General features: G+C 47.1%; 1 protein-coding gene across 1 annotated transcript in view; it reads left to right on the top strand.

Moving 5' to 3' along the window:
- LOC126215319 (aminopeptidase N-like) overlaps positions 1-14,687 on the top strand; it is a 287,758-nt gene that overhangs the window by 91,762 nt on the left and 181,309 nt on the right. The gene's annotated exons all lie outside the window — the stretch shown is intronic.

Below are 14,687 nucleotides of genomic sequence, written 5' to 3'. Positions count from 1 at the left end.
TAGGTAAGAATGAATCCACTCGCTTGGGAGACCACTCATCTTGCAGGCCTGACTGCTTGATGCCACAGTATGAGCAAGGCATGTGGGTGCCTCTCACCATGTGTTTGTGATTTTTTTAATTTGATTTCTGTCATGTAGATTTGGAGACCCTAATTCTCTCAAGTCTTTTTCCGTCTGTTTGTACCAGTTGGTACTCGTAGTCTTGTTCTTTAAAAATGTATGGATTTTGTGCGTTAACCTCTTCTTTCTAAATGCCCCATGAATTGTTCTCATGTTGTGTCTGTTATTTTGGAGATATTTTTATATATTTCTGCATTGGGTTTTGGATAATGAACACCATCTTTAGTTCTTGGTCCTAGGATTTTCCTCATTATTTTGCGTTCCTTCACTTCTAATTCCAGTTTTAGTGTTTTGTGCTGAAGGTTTAGTGTCTCAGAATCGCAGAGAGCTCCGGGTTTAATTACTGTTGTGTAGTGTCGTATTTGCAGTTCCACGAGAGACTTTTTGTTGTAAACGTTTTTTGTTAACTGAAACGCCGTCTCAATTTTCTGGACTATTGATCTGACAGATTTCATTACAATTTTCTGCAATCCATTCACCTAAATATTTAAATTCTTTTACTCGAGAGATGTAGCTATTACCAGTTTTGAGATCAGAAGGTGCATCTTTGATGTCAGTCATGAAGTTTGTTTTTTCAAATGAAATTTGTGATTCTATTTTTGCTGCCTGCTCTTGTAATATTTCTAGCTGTTTCTGTGCATTGGTAATGTCTTGGGCGATCAGTGCCATGTCGTCAGCAAATGCTAAACAGTCTAATTCTATGCCCTTACGTTTTGGTCCCATTCTGTGTGCTGGTGCACCTGCTTTTCTCCATTGTCAAACAACTTTTTCAAGAGCACAATTGAAGAGCACTGTGTCTATTTCAAATTCCGTGCTCATTTCTCCCATAAATTTTACTTTGGATTTGGTCTCCGTGAGCGTTTCTTTTATGATGTTTGTTGTCTTTTGATCTAGTCCAAATTCTGCTAACACTTCAAAAAGGGATTCTCGGTCTATACTGTCACATGCTTTTTTAAGGTCGAGAAACTTAGTGACATAACTTTTGTTTGAAGTACTAAGCAAATATTTCATCGAGTTGAGGATTTGTTCTACGCATGATCGACCTTTTCTGAACCCACATTGGTATTCGCCTAGTTTTGAATCCAGCTGAGGTTCTGCTCGGCTTAGTAGGGCTTTAGACAGTGTTTTGTATCTTATTGACTATAAAGAGATTCCACGATAGTTGTTGCGGTTTATTTTACTTCCTTTTTTGTAAAGAGGATGTATGATTGCTGTCTTCCAATCTGTGGGGATTTTTTCAGTTTTCCAGATTTCATGTATAATTTCTTTGAGTTTTGCAGTAAGATTTTCTCCTGCATTTTTCCATAATTCTGCGATGATTTGCTCTTCTCCTGATGCTTTGCTATTTTTCAGTGACTGAATTATCTCTTTAATCTCCTGTAAACTTGGTGGCTTTGAGTCTGGGTTTCGTTGTGTATGACGGAACAAACTAATGATAACAATTTTGAAAAAAATTGTATGATTTATTCAAGAGAGAGACCTTCACAAATTTAGCAACTCAGTAACGCGTATGTCCACCTCTGGCTCTTACGCAAGCAGTTATATGGCCTGGTCTTGATTAACAGAGCTGTTGCATGCCCTGAGGGATATCGTACCAAATTCTGTCCAATTGACGCGTCGTATCGTCAAAATCCAGAACTAATTGAAGGACAATGCCCAGACGTTCTAGACTGGAGAGGAATTCGACATCCTTGCTGGCCAAAAGAGGATTTGGCAAACGCGCAGACAAGCAGCAGACACGCTCACCGCGTCCGGGCGGCCATTATCTTGACGAAATGTAAGCCCAGGACAGCTTGATATGAAGGGCAACAAAAGGGGCATGGAATACTGTGCTGTAAGGGGGTCGTGAATGACTACCAAACGGGTCCTACTGCGAAAAGAAAGACCATCGCAAACCATCACTACTGTCTGAAACTTCCTGGCAGGTTAAAACTGTGTGCCGGACCGAGATTCGAACTTGGGACCTTTGCCTTTCGCGGGCAAGTGTTCTACAAACTGAGGTACCCAAGCACGACTCACGCCCGGTCCTCACAGCTTTACTTCTGCCAGTACCTCGTCTCCTACCTTCCAAACTTTACAGAAGCTCTCCTGCGAACCATGTAGAACTAGCACTCCTGAAAGAAAGGACACTGTGGAGACATGGCTTAGCCACAGACAGGGGGATGTTTCCAGAATGAGATTTTCACTCTGCAGCGGAGTGTGCGCTGATATGAAACTTCCTGGCAGATTAAAACTGTGTGCCGGACCGAGATTCGAACTCGGGACTTTTGCCTTTCGCGGGCAAGTGCTCTACCAACTGAGCTACCCAAGCACGACTCACGCCAGGTCCTCACAGCTTTACTTCCGCCAATACCTCGCCTCCAACCTTCCAAACTTTACAGAAGCTCTCCTGCAAACCTTGCAGAACAAGCACTTCTGGAAGAAAGCTTGGGTAGCTCAGTTGGTAGAGCACTTGCCCGCTGCAGAGTAAAAATCTCATTCTGATCACCACTGGTTGTCTGAATATATGGCGGGCGATTCGGGTTGCTAACCCACCGCTGTCCAGGGCGTCTCGGAGCGTCTTCGGCTAGGAATCTCGTTGATTGTAGTAAAACTGTCATCAGCAATAAATTCCGCTTCGAATTGACCACCAATGACCAACTAAGACGTGTCTGGAGTAGCACCAACAGTGGTTGTATACCAAGCTGTCGCACTCCATGCCGTCCTCAACCGAGATTGTTGGTCTGGGGTGCAATTTTATTTTTCGTTGCAGGACCCCTTTGGTTGTCATTCGCAGCTCCCCTGCAGTATAGCGGTTGTTGTTGTTGTGGTCTTCAGTCCAGAGACTGGTTTGATGCATCTCTCCATGCTACTCTATCCTGTGCAAGCTTCTTCATCTCACAGTACCTACTGGAACCTACATCCTTCTGAATCTGTTTAGTGTATTCATCTCTTGGTCTCCCTCTACGATTTTTACCCTCCACGCTGCCCTGCAATGCTACATTTGTGATCCTCTGATGCCTCAGAACATGTCCTACCAACCGATCAGTTCTTCTAGTCAAGTTGTGCCACAAATTTCTCTTCTTCCCAATTCTATTCAGTACCTCCTCATTAGTTATGTGATCTACCCATCTAATCTTCAGCATTCTTCTGCAGCACCACATTTCGAAATCTTCTGTTCTCTTTTTGTTTAAACTATTTATCGTCCACGTTTCACTTCCATACTTGGACACACTCCATACAAATACTTTCAGAATAGACTTCCTGACAAATCTATACTAGACGTTAACAAGTTTATCTTCTTCAGAAACGCTTTCCTTGCCATTGCCAGTCTACATTTTATATCCTCTCTACTTCGACCATCATCAGTTATTTTGCTCCCCAAATAGCAGAACTCATTTACTACTTTAAGCGTCTCATTTCCTAATCTACACTCCTGGAAATTGAAATAAGAACACCGTGAATTCATTGTCCCAGGAAGGGGAAACTTTATTGACACATTCCTGGGGTCGGATACATCACATGATCACACTGACAGAACCACAGGCACATAGACACAGGCAACAGAGCATGCACAATGTCGGCACTAGTACAGTGTATATCCACCTTTCGCAGCAATGCAGGCTGCTATTCTCCCATGGAGACGATCGTAGAGATGCTGGATGTAGTCCTGTGGAACGGCTTGCCATGCCATTTCCACCTGGCGCCTCAGTTGGACCAGCGTTCGTGCTGGACGTGCAGACCGCGTGAGACGACGCTTCATCCAGTCCCAAACATGCTCAATGGGGGACAGATCCGGAGATCTTGCTGGCCAGGGTAGTTGACTTACACCTTCTAGAGCACGTTGGGTGGCACGGGATACATGCGGACGTGCATTGTCCTGTTGGAACAGCAAGTTCCCTTGCCGGTCTAGGAATGGTAGAACGATGGGTTCGATGACGGTTTGGATGTACCGTGCACTATTCAGTGTCCCCTCGACGATCACCAGTGGTGTACGGCCAGTGTAGGAGATCGCTCCCCACACCATGATGCCGGGTGTTGGCCCTGTGTGCCTCGGTCGTATGCAGTCCTGATTGTGGCGCTCACCTGCACGGCGCCAAACACGCATACGACCATCATTGGCACCAAGGCAGAAGCGACTCTCATCGCTGAAGACGACACGTCTCCATTCGTCCCTCCATTCACGCCTGTCGCGACACCACTGGAGGCGGGCTGCACGATGTTGGGGCGTGAGCGGAAGACGGCCTAACGGTGTGCGGGACCGTAGCCCAGCTTCATGGAGACGGTTGCGAATGGTCCTCGCCGATACCCCAGGAGCAACAGTGTCCCTAATTTGCTGGGAAGTGGCGGTGCGGTCCCCTACGGCAGTGCGTAGGATCCTACGGTCTTGGCGTGCATCCGTGCGTCGCTGCGGTCCGGTCCCAGGTCGACGGGCACGTGCACCTTCCGCCGACCACTGGCGACAACATCGATGTACTGTGGAGACCTCACGCCCCACGTGTTGAGCAATTCGGCGGTACGTCCACCTGGCCTCCCGCATGCCCACTATACGCCCTCGCTCAAAGTCCGTCAACTGCACATACGGTTCACGTCCACGCTGTCGCGGCATGCTACCAGTGTTAAAGACTGCGATGGAGCTCCGTATGCCACGGCAAACTGGCTGACACTGACGGCGGCGGTGCACAAATGCTGCGCAACTAGCGCCATTCGACGGCCAACACCGCGGTTCCTGGTGTGTCCGCTGTGCCGTGCGTGTGATCATTGCTTGTACAGCCCTCTCGCAGTGTCCGCAGCAAGTATGGTGGATCTGACACACCGGTGTCAATGTGTTCTTTTTTCCATTTCCAGGAGTGTAATACCCTCAGCATCACCCTATTTAATTCGACTACATTCCATTATCCTCGTTTTGTTTTTGTTGATGTTCATCTTACATCCTCATTTCAGTTGCTCTGCCAAGTCCTTTGCTGTCTCTGACAGAATTACAATGTCATCGGCAAACCTCAAAGTTTTTATTTCTTCTCGATGGATTTTAATTCCAACTCCAAATGTTTCTTTTGTTTCCTTCACTGCCTGCTCAATATACAGATTGAATAACAATGGGGATAGGCTACAACCCTGTCTCACTTCCTTCCCAACCACTGCTTCCCTTTCATACCACTTGACTCTTATACGTGCCATCTGGTTTCTGTACAAATTGGAAACAGCCTTTCGCTCCCTGCATTTAACCTCTGCCACCTTCACAATTTGAAAGAGAGTATTCCAGCCAACAATTTCAAAAACTTTCTCTAAGTCTACAAATCCTAGAAACGTAGGTTTATCTTTCCTTAATCTATTTTCTAAGATAAGTCGTAGGGTCAGTATTGCATCACGTGGTGCAACATTTCTACGGAATCTAAACTGATCTTCCCCGAGGTCGGCTTCTACAAGTTTTTCAAAAAAATGGCTCTGAGCACTATGGGGCAACTTCTGAGGTTATCAGTCCCCTAGAACGTTAGTTAGATTTAACGTAGGGACATCACACACGTCCATGCCCAAGGCAGGATTGAACCTGTGACCGTAGCGGTCGCGCGGTTCCAGACTGTAGTGGCTAGAACCGCTTGGCCACTCCGGGCGGCTACCAGTTTTTCCATTCGTCTGTAAATAATTCGTGTTAGTATTTTGCAGCCTTGGCTTATTAAACTGATAGTATAGCGGTATGTCGACTGTATTCTACGCCCCGTTTTATTGTCCTTCATGGCATGAAACTCTGGGCTTACATTTCAACAAGATAATGCACGCCCGCAGAGTTCCTACTGCTCCTCTTCGTGCTTCCCAAACCCCACCTTGGCCAGCAAGCTCGCCGGATCTCTCCCCAACTGAGAACGTTTGGACCAATATGGGCTGGCCCTCCAGCTAGCTCGGGATTTTGACGATCTAAAACGCCAATCGGACACAATTTGCAGAATATGCCTCAGGAGGACATCCAAGAACTGTGTCAATCAATGCCAACCGAAATACCTTCTTGCGAGAGGGCCGGAGGTGGACCAACTTGCCCAATTTTGTGAAGTTCTTTCTCTTGAATATATTTAATTTTTCTGAAATTGTAGCTATTTGCTTGTCTGTACATGTACATCACATCTACCAATTTCCGTCCCATTCGGGTAATTACTTCGTCGTACGTCTTTTTTATTTATTTTGAGTGTATTATGCAATGCCGGAAATGGGCTTCCATGGGATCCGACGTAACAATCGAAGACACATGACGTCTGTAGACTATGTGAAGTATAAATTAGACTACATCAAAGATTTTTCGAAATGTATTCTCTGAGTTGCGAATTCTTTTAGTACCAGCTGTACTGCGTATAGCTATACTACCCAACAGTGACATACGAAAATTTGTGTCCGGCTGGGACTCGAACCCGGATTCCCCACTTGCCTTACCACTTACGCTATTCGAGCACGCTCACCGGACAGACCCAACCTTCCATACGTCACGCTGTCTATATGCTTATGTCATAGTCTAATCTGATCATCCCTCAGTGCTAGCAAAAAATGGAAATGAGCGTGTGGCATCATTGGCCATGAGGCCGCTATTCGGGGAAGTTCGGCCGCCAAGTGCAAGTTTTATTTCATTCGATGCCACATTCGGCGACTCGCTCGCCGGGAAGAGGATGAAAAGATGATGAAGACAACACAACACCCTGTCCAACCCAGCCGGGAATCGAACCTGGGCCCGCTTGCATGGGAGGCAAGTGCGTTACCACCCAGCTAAACAGGCGTACCACTGCTAGCAATTTTACTTGTCTTCTCGCACCAGGAGCAATGGAACTACACTCCTGGAAATTGAAATAAGAACACCGTGAATTCATTGTCCCAGGAAGGGGAAACTTTATTGACACATTCCTGGGGTCAGATACATCACATGATCACACTGACAGAACCACAGGCACATAGACACAGGCAACAGAGCATGCACAGTGTCGGCACTAGTACAGTGTATATCCACCTTTCGCAGCAATGCAGGCTGCTATTCTCCCATGGAGACGATCGTAGAGATGTTGGATGTAGTCCTGTGGAACGGCTTGCCATGCCATTTCCACCTGGCGCCTCAGTTGGACCAGCGTTCGTGCCGGACGTGCAGAACGCGTGAGACGACGCTTCATCCAGTCCCAAACATGCTCAATGGGGGACAGATCCGGAGATCTTGCTGGCCAGGGTAGTTGACTTACACCTTCTAGAGCACGTTGGGTGGCACGGGATACATGCGCACGTGCATTGTCCTGTTGGAACAGCAAGTTCCCTTGCCGGTCTAGGAATGGTAGAACGATGGGTTCGATGACGGTTTGGATGTACCGTGCACTATTCAGTGTCCCCTCGACGATCACCAGTGGTGTACGGCCAGTGTAGGAGATCGCTCCCCACACCATGATGCCGGGTGTTGGCCCTGTGTGCCTCGGTCGTATGCAGTCCTGATTGTGGCGCTCACCTGCACGGCGCCAAACACGCATACGACCATCATTGGCACCAAGGCAGAAGCGACTCTCATCGCTGAAGACGACACGTCTCCATTCGTCCCTCCATTCACGCCTGTCGCGACACCACTGGAGGCGGGCTGCACGATGTTGGGGCGTGAGCGGAAGACGGCCTAACGGTGTGCGGGACCGTAGCCCAGCTTCATGGAGACGGTTGCGAATGGTCCTCGCCGATACCCCAGGAGCAACAGTGTCCCTAATTTGCTGGGAAGTGGCGGTGCGGTCCCCTACGGCACTGCGTAGGATCCTACGGTCTTGGCGTGCATCCGTGCGTCGCTGCGGTCCGGTCCCAGGTCGACGGGCACGTGCACCTTCCGCCGACCACTGGCGACAACATCGATGTACTGTGGAGACCTCACGCCCCACGTGTTGAGCAATTCGGCGGTACGTCCACCCGGCCTCCCGCATGCCCACTATACGCCCTCGCTCAAAGTCCGTCAACTGCACATACGGTTCACGTCCACGCTGTCGCGGCATGCTACCAGTGTTAAAGACTGCGATGGAGCTCCGTATGCCACGGCAAACTGGCTGACACTGACGGCGGCGGTGCACAAATGCTGCGCAGCTAGCGCCATTCGACGGCCAACACCGCGGTTTCTGGTGTGTCCGCTGTGCCGTGCGTGTGATCATTGCTTGTACAGCCCTCTCGCAGTGTCCGGAGCAAGTATGGTGGGTCTGACACACCGGTGCCAATGTGTTCTTTTTTCCATTTCCAGGAGTGTATGAGGAATGTAACTTTGTTGTTATTATCGCCTTTTGCCCTTCCTTAGGCTTCTAATACATATTTTACTTGACGCGCCTACAGCCGAGTTAGAGTAGCAGTCCGGTGCAACTTTTGATACGCCACCAATGGGTAGTGGAGCTACACTCAGTACAGAAGATGCTGAAAGAATGCGCAATTCTGAGAATATGTTTCGTAAAATATTTCGACGGCTGTAGGATCGTCAGGTGACAGCTCGTGACGAAGAATGGCAAGCTGTAACCTAAGTTAAGGAAGGGGTGTGACAAGTTATGCCAACTAGTTGACTCATCGGCTTACTCGGAAGCTAGGTCACCGGAGGTGGAAGAAGCGGGGAAGAAGTACGAAACTGCAGTGCCCATAAAAAGTATATGTTGACCTCAAAAAATAATATTACAAATCAGCAAAAGGTTTCCGAAACCATATGTGTAGAGTGTGGTGATGTATGACAGTGAGTCCTCAACTGCTGAGGAGCGGAATAGAGAATTTTGTTGAAATGTGGTTTTACAAGCACATGCTGAAAGGGAAATGGACTGATAAGATGACGAGTGACGACGTCCTTAAAAGGGTGGGAAAGAAGAGGAATTTACGGAACGCTATTGTGGAAAGAAGAGTTTATTGGTTATCTATTCCGACATGGACTACTACAAACAATAATACAAGGATGTGTCTGTATCTATATCTATCTAATTATTCTGAAATTTAGAGTGCCACTTTCAGACTATTTCTCTATGGTTTCATTCTCAAGTAGGTTGATTGGTTGGTAGTTGATTAGTTTGGGAAGGGGACCAAACAGGGAGGTCATCGGTCCCATGATCTAGGATGGTAGAAATCAGGGGAGGAAAACATAACAGCACAATTCAGACAATGAGAAGGGAAAACACGCAAACAAGAGGGAAAAGGGACGTCATGGCAGCAGAAAAAAGAAAGAACATGACGGGGTGGGTGGAAATGGGGAGAGTAGGGGTGCCCCAGAAACACTACGTGGGGGGGGGGGGGGGGGGGCAGCAGAACCGCCACCGACCTGTCCCGACACCTACACCATAACACTATTACAATACAAATGGGACAACACCCGGGGGACGAGACAAAAGAAACGGGGAAACTAAACAGCACAATAGACCAGGCAAAGTGTAGGGAAAAGGAGGTGGGAACCTGTCCAGTGTGGAGGCAAGGCCTACATAATGAACGCCAACACGGAGGGACTCCAGTTCCAGAGGAAAATTCAAGGATTTATACCTGAGAAGAAAACTGAGAACACAAATAACCATGCATGGGTCATCTGCTAACACCTAAGACAAGGAAGGTGGTTCAGAAATGGTTCAAATGGCTCTGAGCACTGTGGGACTTAACAGCTGTGGTCATCAGTCCCCTAGAACTTAGAACTACTTAAAACTAACTAACCTAAGGACATCCCACACATCCATGCCCGAGGCAGGATTCGAACCAGCGACCGTAGCAGCAGCGCGGTTCCAGACTGAAGCGCCTAGACCCGCTCGGCCACTCCGGCCGGCCCAAGCAGTGTCGACCAAACAAGCATCATCACCAAGATCAGAGAGAAGGTCGTGGATGGCAGAGACTGAGGGATGGCAGTAAAAAAAACTAGCGATAACCTGAAGGCCACTCTGAGTCTGTACATAACAAAAGTCTGTGAGGGAAGTCCGTTTAATGAAAAGGCAGATGGCCCAATAGGTGGCCATCGATTCTGCAGTAAACACCTCACATGTGGCAGGCAAGGTGGTGTTCTGTGCCAACAGAAGACATGAAGGCATATCCCACGTGTTCAGCGGATCTAGACCCATTCATGTAAATAACAATGGCGCCCTGAAACTCCCATAAGAGTTTTCAGAACAAGCAATGGGACACCGGGATCAATGGAGGCTTTCGGACTCTGGAAGAGATCCGTCCCAGTCCATGGCTGTGGAAGTAACCGAGGCCAGGGTGGTCGGGAGAGAACTTGGAAAAGAGGACTGGGAGGGGAGATGAACGTCAGGTGTAGAGGAGGAGGCATTATTGGAAATTTTTGGTAAGTTCCTATGGGACCAAACTGCTGAGGTCATTGGTCCCTAGGTTCACACACTACTTGATCTAACAAACTAACATGCTAAGGAAAACACACACACACACACCCATGCCCGAGGGAGGACTCGAACCTCCGACGGGGGAAGCCTCACGAGCCGTGGCAAGGCGCCTGAGCCCGCGCCGCTACCCCGCGCCGCCCTCGACACATTAACCCACACTTTGTGATGTCGCAAAACGAGCTGCCCATCTTTGGACTTTTTTGACGTCCTCTGTCAATCCTATCTGGTAAGGATCCCACAGCGTGGAGAAACACACCACAAGAGCATGGGTAAGCTCAGTGGAGGCAGTCTCCTTAGTAGACATGTTGCCCTTTCCAAGTACTCTTCCAAAAATACGCGGTTTCTGGTTTACCTGTCTCACAACATTTACTACATGATCGTTCCAGTTTAAGCTATGTAAATCTAATAGCTATGTACGCGCTCATATTTACATGAACTGATTTTTCGTGCAATCGAAATGCAACGGAACTGTTGTACTCCCGTGGAGGATGTAATGGTACTTGAATTACGTAACCATTATGGTACCTCACCTGAACTTCTCGATACCAGTAATATTCTACTGTATTTCTGTTAACTACTTAACATATTTCTGAGACAACATTCAGATTTGATTTCACTTTTGATACATCGATATGTTTATATTGCAATGATATTATTCTTATGTGTATTCTTTCTTTTGTCACTATGATCTTTGACGTACTTGAAACTCTGATTTTTTGGGCGCGTAAGCGATTGTTATTTAGTTGTTGAGATGTTACAGAGTCGGACCTTGAGAATTGGACGTCATGCTGGAAAGACACATAACGTAGTCCGCTTATAAAATGTGAACTTTAACAGTGACTGTGAGAAAGATGTTTTCAAGTATGTTTTGTATTGTGATGTTTTGTGTTTACGTGATGTTGCAATTAAAAAGAAGTCTAACTTAAATTCGGACTGCTGATTGCTTTTTTTACATCACCATTGTCCAATTAAAGTGTAATCTTCAAGAATGGTTTGTGAAGCGCATCTACAAAATATAGCACGATAAAACCTAGGCCTCTTTGCATCCGAGCTTGGAATCATCACCACCTAGATTTTCGACGATTGAGCCATGATCTTACGACGAGACCAGCGTGGGAAACACAAAAAGATGAGTGCTTAGTTTTTTGATTATTACATGAAATGACTTTATTAACTGTGCTCTAATGACACCTGCCACATGATATGACTGTTGTTGCCCGAAAATGCAGTATTTAGCAGCGTGAGCAACACCACAATGGTTATTAAATGCTGACCTTGTGGTGGGGTTGTTAGAAGGACTTCCCACTTTTTATTGTTCAGGGCCAATTTCCACTTTTCGCAGTATGGAGACATCTTGACTCAATCATTTTACATTCCGTTCTCGCCTTGTTATGACTTTACTAGGCACCATCTGCTGACAATCTAAGAGGCCCAAGAAATGACTTCAGTTCCAGTAGATGCGGTCAGTTGCAATGAACTGTAACCTTTCTCACAGAAAATCACGCATCTAGTCACACCTTAGGGACAGAGCTCTTTAGATACACAACTTGATTACAAGGTTATAAAGTTACTGCATTACTTGAATGTTCATTTACATATCGAAGTAAAAATTTTCACAAAGTTGAACTTAACTATTCTTCTTCTAATTGTCTCAGCGTTTTTGTAATTTAATAAGTTTGATACAATATACACTCCTGGAAATGGAAAAAAGAATACATTGACACCGGTGAGTCAGACCCACCATACTTGCTCCGGACACTGCGAGAGGGCTGTACAAGCAATGATCACACGCACGGCACAGCGGACACACCAGGAACCGCGGTGTTGGCCGTCGAATGGCGCTAGCTGCGCAGCATTTGTGCACCGCCGCCGTCAGTGTCAGCCAGTTTGCCGTGGCATACGGAGCTCCATCGCAGTCTTTAACACTGCTAGCATGCCGCGACAGCGTGGACGTGAACCGTATGTGCAGTTGACGGACTTTGAGCGAGGGCGTATAGTGGGCATGCGGGAGGCCGGGTGGACGTACCGCCGAATTGCTCAACACGTGGGGCGTGAGGTCTCCACAGTACATCGATGTTGTCGCCAGTGGTCGGCGGAAGGTGCACGTGCCCGTCGACCTGGGACCGGACCGCAGCGACGCACGGATGCACGCCAAGACCGTAGGATCCTACGCAGTGCCGTAGGGGACCGCACCGCCACTTCCCAGCAAATTAGGGACACTGTTGCTCCTGGGGTATCGGCGAGGACCATTCGCAACCGTCTCCATGAAGCTGGGCTACGGTCCCGCACACCGTTAGGCCGTCTTCCGCTCACGCCCCAACATCGTGCAGCCCGCCTCCAGTGGTGTCGCGACAGGCGTGGATGGAGGGACGAATGGAGACGTGTCGTCTTCAGCGATGAGAGTCGCTTCTGCCTTGGTGCCAATGATGGTCGTATGCGTGTTTGGCGCCGTGCAGGTGAGCGCCACAATCAGGACTGCATACGACCGACGCACACAGGGCCAACACCCGGCATCATGGTGTGGGGAGCGATGTCCTACACTGGCCGTACACCACTGGTGATCGTCGAGGGGACACTGAATAGTGCACGGTACATCCAAACCGTCATCGAACCCATCGTTCTACCATTCCTAGACCGGCAAGGGAACTTGCTGTTCCAACAGGACAATGCACGTCCGCATGTATCCCGTGCCACCCAACGTGCTCTAGAAGGTGTAAGTCAACTACCCTGGCCAGCAAGATCTCCGGATCTGTCCCCCATTGAGCATGTTTGGGACTGGATGAAGCGTCGTCTCACGCGGTCTGCACGTCCAGCACGAACGCTGGTCCAACTGAGGCGCCAGGTGGAAATGGCATGGCAAGCCGTTCCACAGGACTACATCCAGCATCTCTACGATCGTCTCCATGGGAGAATAGCAGCCTGCATTGCTGCGAAAGGTGGATATACACTGTACTAGTGCCGACATTGTGCATGCTCTGTTGCCTGTGTCTATGTGCCTGTGGTTCTGTCAGTGTGATCATGTGATGTATCTGACCCCAGGAATGTGTCAATAAAGTTTCCCCTTCCTGGGACAATGAATTCACGGTGTTGTTATTTCAATTTCCAGGAGTGTATTAGGAGACAAATGCTACTTGTCTTGCTAGAGGTGTATCATTGTCTAGGGTGTCTTTGTTTCTGTTCAGGTTTTCCAGTTAATAGGTCCAAGGTGTTGCAATAACACGTCGCTGGTATTTGTCACTTCTTATCACCATATCAATTTATTTTTACATTCTTGACATTTTCCACTACACCACTTGTTAAGCAAATACATTGTGCAGCATTTCTACACAAGAAAAATAATGTAATTTCTCAGATAATCGCAGGGACCAATCTCAATGGTTGTTAAAACCATTCTACCGCACTTGGTGCCAAAAATACTTTGTGCATTACAAGTCAAGTTTCTAATACGATCTAAAACAGGCTGTAGTCAATTTAGTATAAATTAGGCTACCTCAACTGAAATTACTTTTCAGGTATAACCAGTGTTCGATTTGTGCTTTTACCAGTGGGGGGGGGGGGGGATGTCTTAGGGGGTTAGTATAATTACATATGTTACTAGCTTGCACAGTGGCGTTACCCATGGTTAAACAGTTATTTATAAATAGATGTTAATGCCGGAACTCACTATTCACGCGTAAGCGCTATCAGAAAAGCCATCCCTTGTTATATCTTTAAAAGTACATTATAGGTAAAGCTTATTTACAAAATCATCTACATACAGGTATACGAGGTGAATTCAAAAAGTAAAGGCACATTTGTGAAAAGCTGTACTTATTCTGATGATAGAAAACTGAAACATGCGCTATTTTTCTACGTAATCTCCCTGGACTTCAATGCAGTTTTCCCAACGTTTTACGAGTTCTTTTTATTTCATCAGAAAATACGTTTATCGATTTGAAATGCTTACCTACTACATAATACTTTTTCAAAATTAATAAGCAAACATATTAATAGTATTAATAGTAAGACTGTATTAACAGCTTTCAGTGTTCGGCTCCACAAATTTAAATTATATGTAAAGTTTTACTCCAGTGCGTGGGAAGTAAACATCCCAGGTTGGGATGCATAAACTAAAACCAGAGGAGGGGATGGTCTGATGCAGGGGGGGGGGGGGAAATCCCCCCATCCCCCCCTGCAAATCGCGCACTGGGTATAACTTACATAATATTTCCAGGAAATTAATGTTTACGGTAAGATTTATGCACGTAGTAGAAAATA

This window comes from Schistocerca nitens, chromosome 12 (genome assembly GCF_023898315.1).
Source record: "Schistocerca nitens isolate TAMUIC-IGC-003100 chromosome 12, iqSchNite1.1, whole genome shotgun sequence".
NCBI classification, from domain to species: domain Eukaryota; kingdom Metazoa; phylum Arthropoda; class Insecta; order Orthoptera; family Acrididae; genus Schistocerca; species Schistocerca nitens.
The sequence above is the reverse complement of the archived record's forward strand: the minus strand, read 5'-3'. Positions and strand labels throughout refer to the sequence as shown.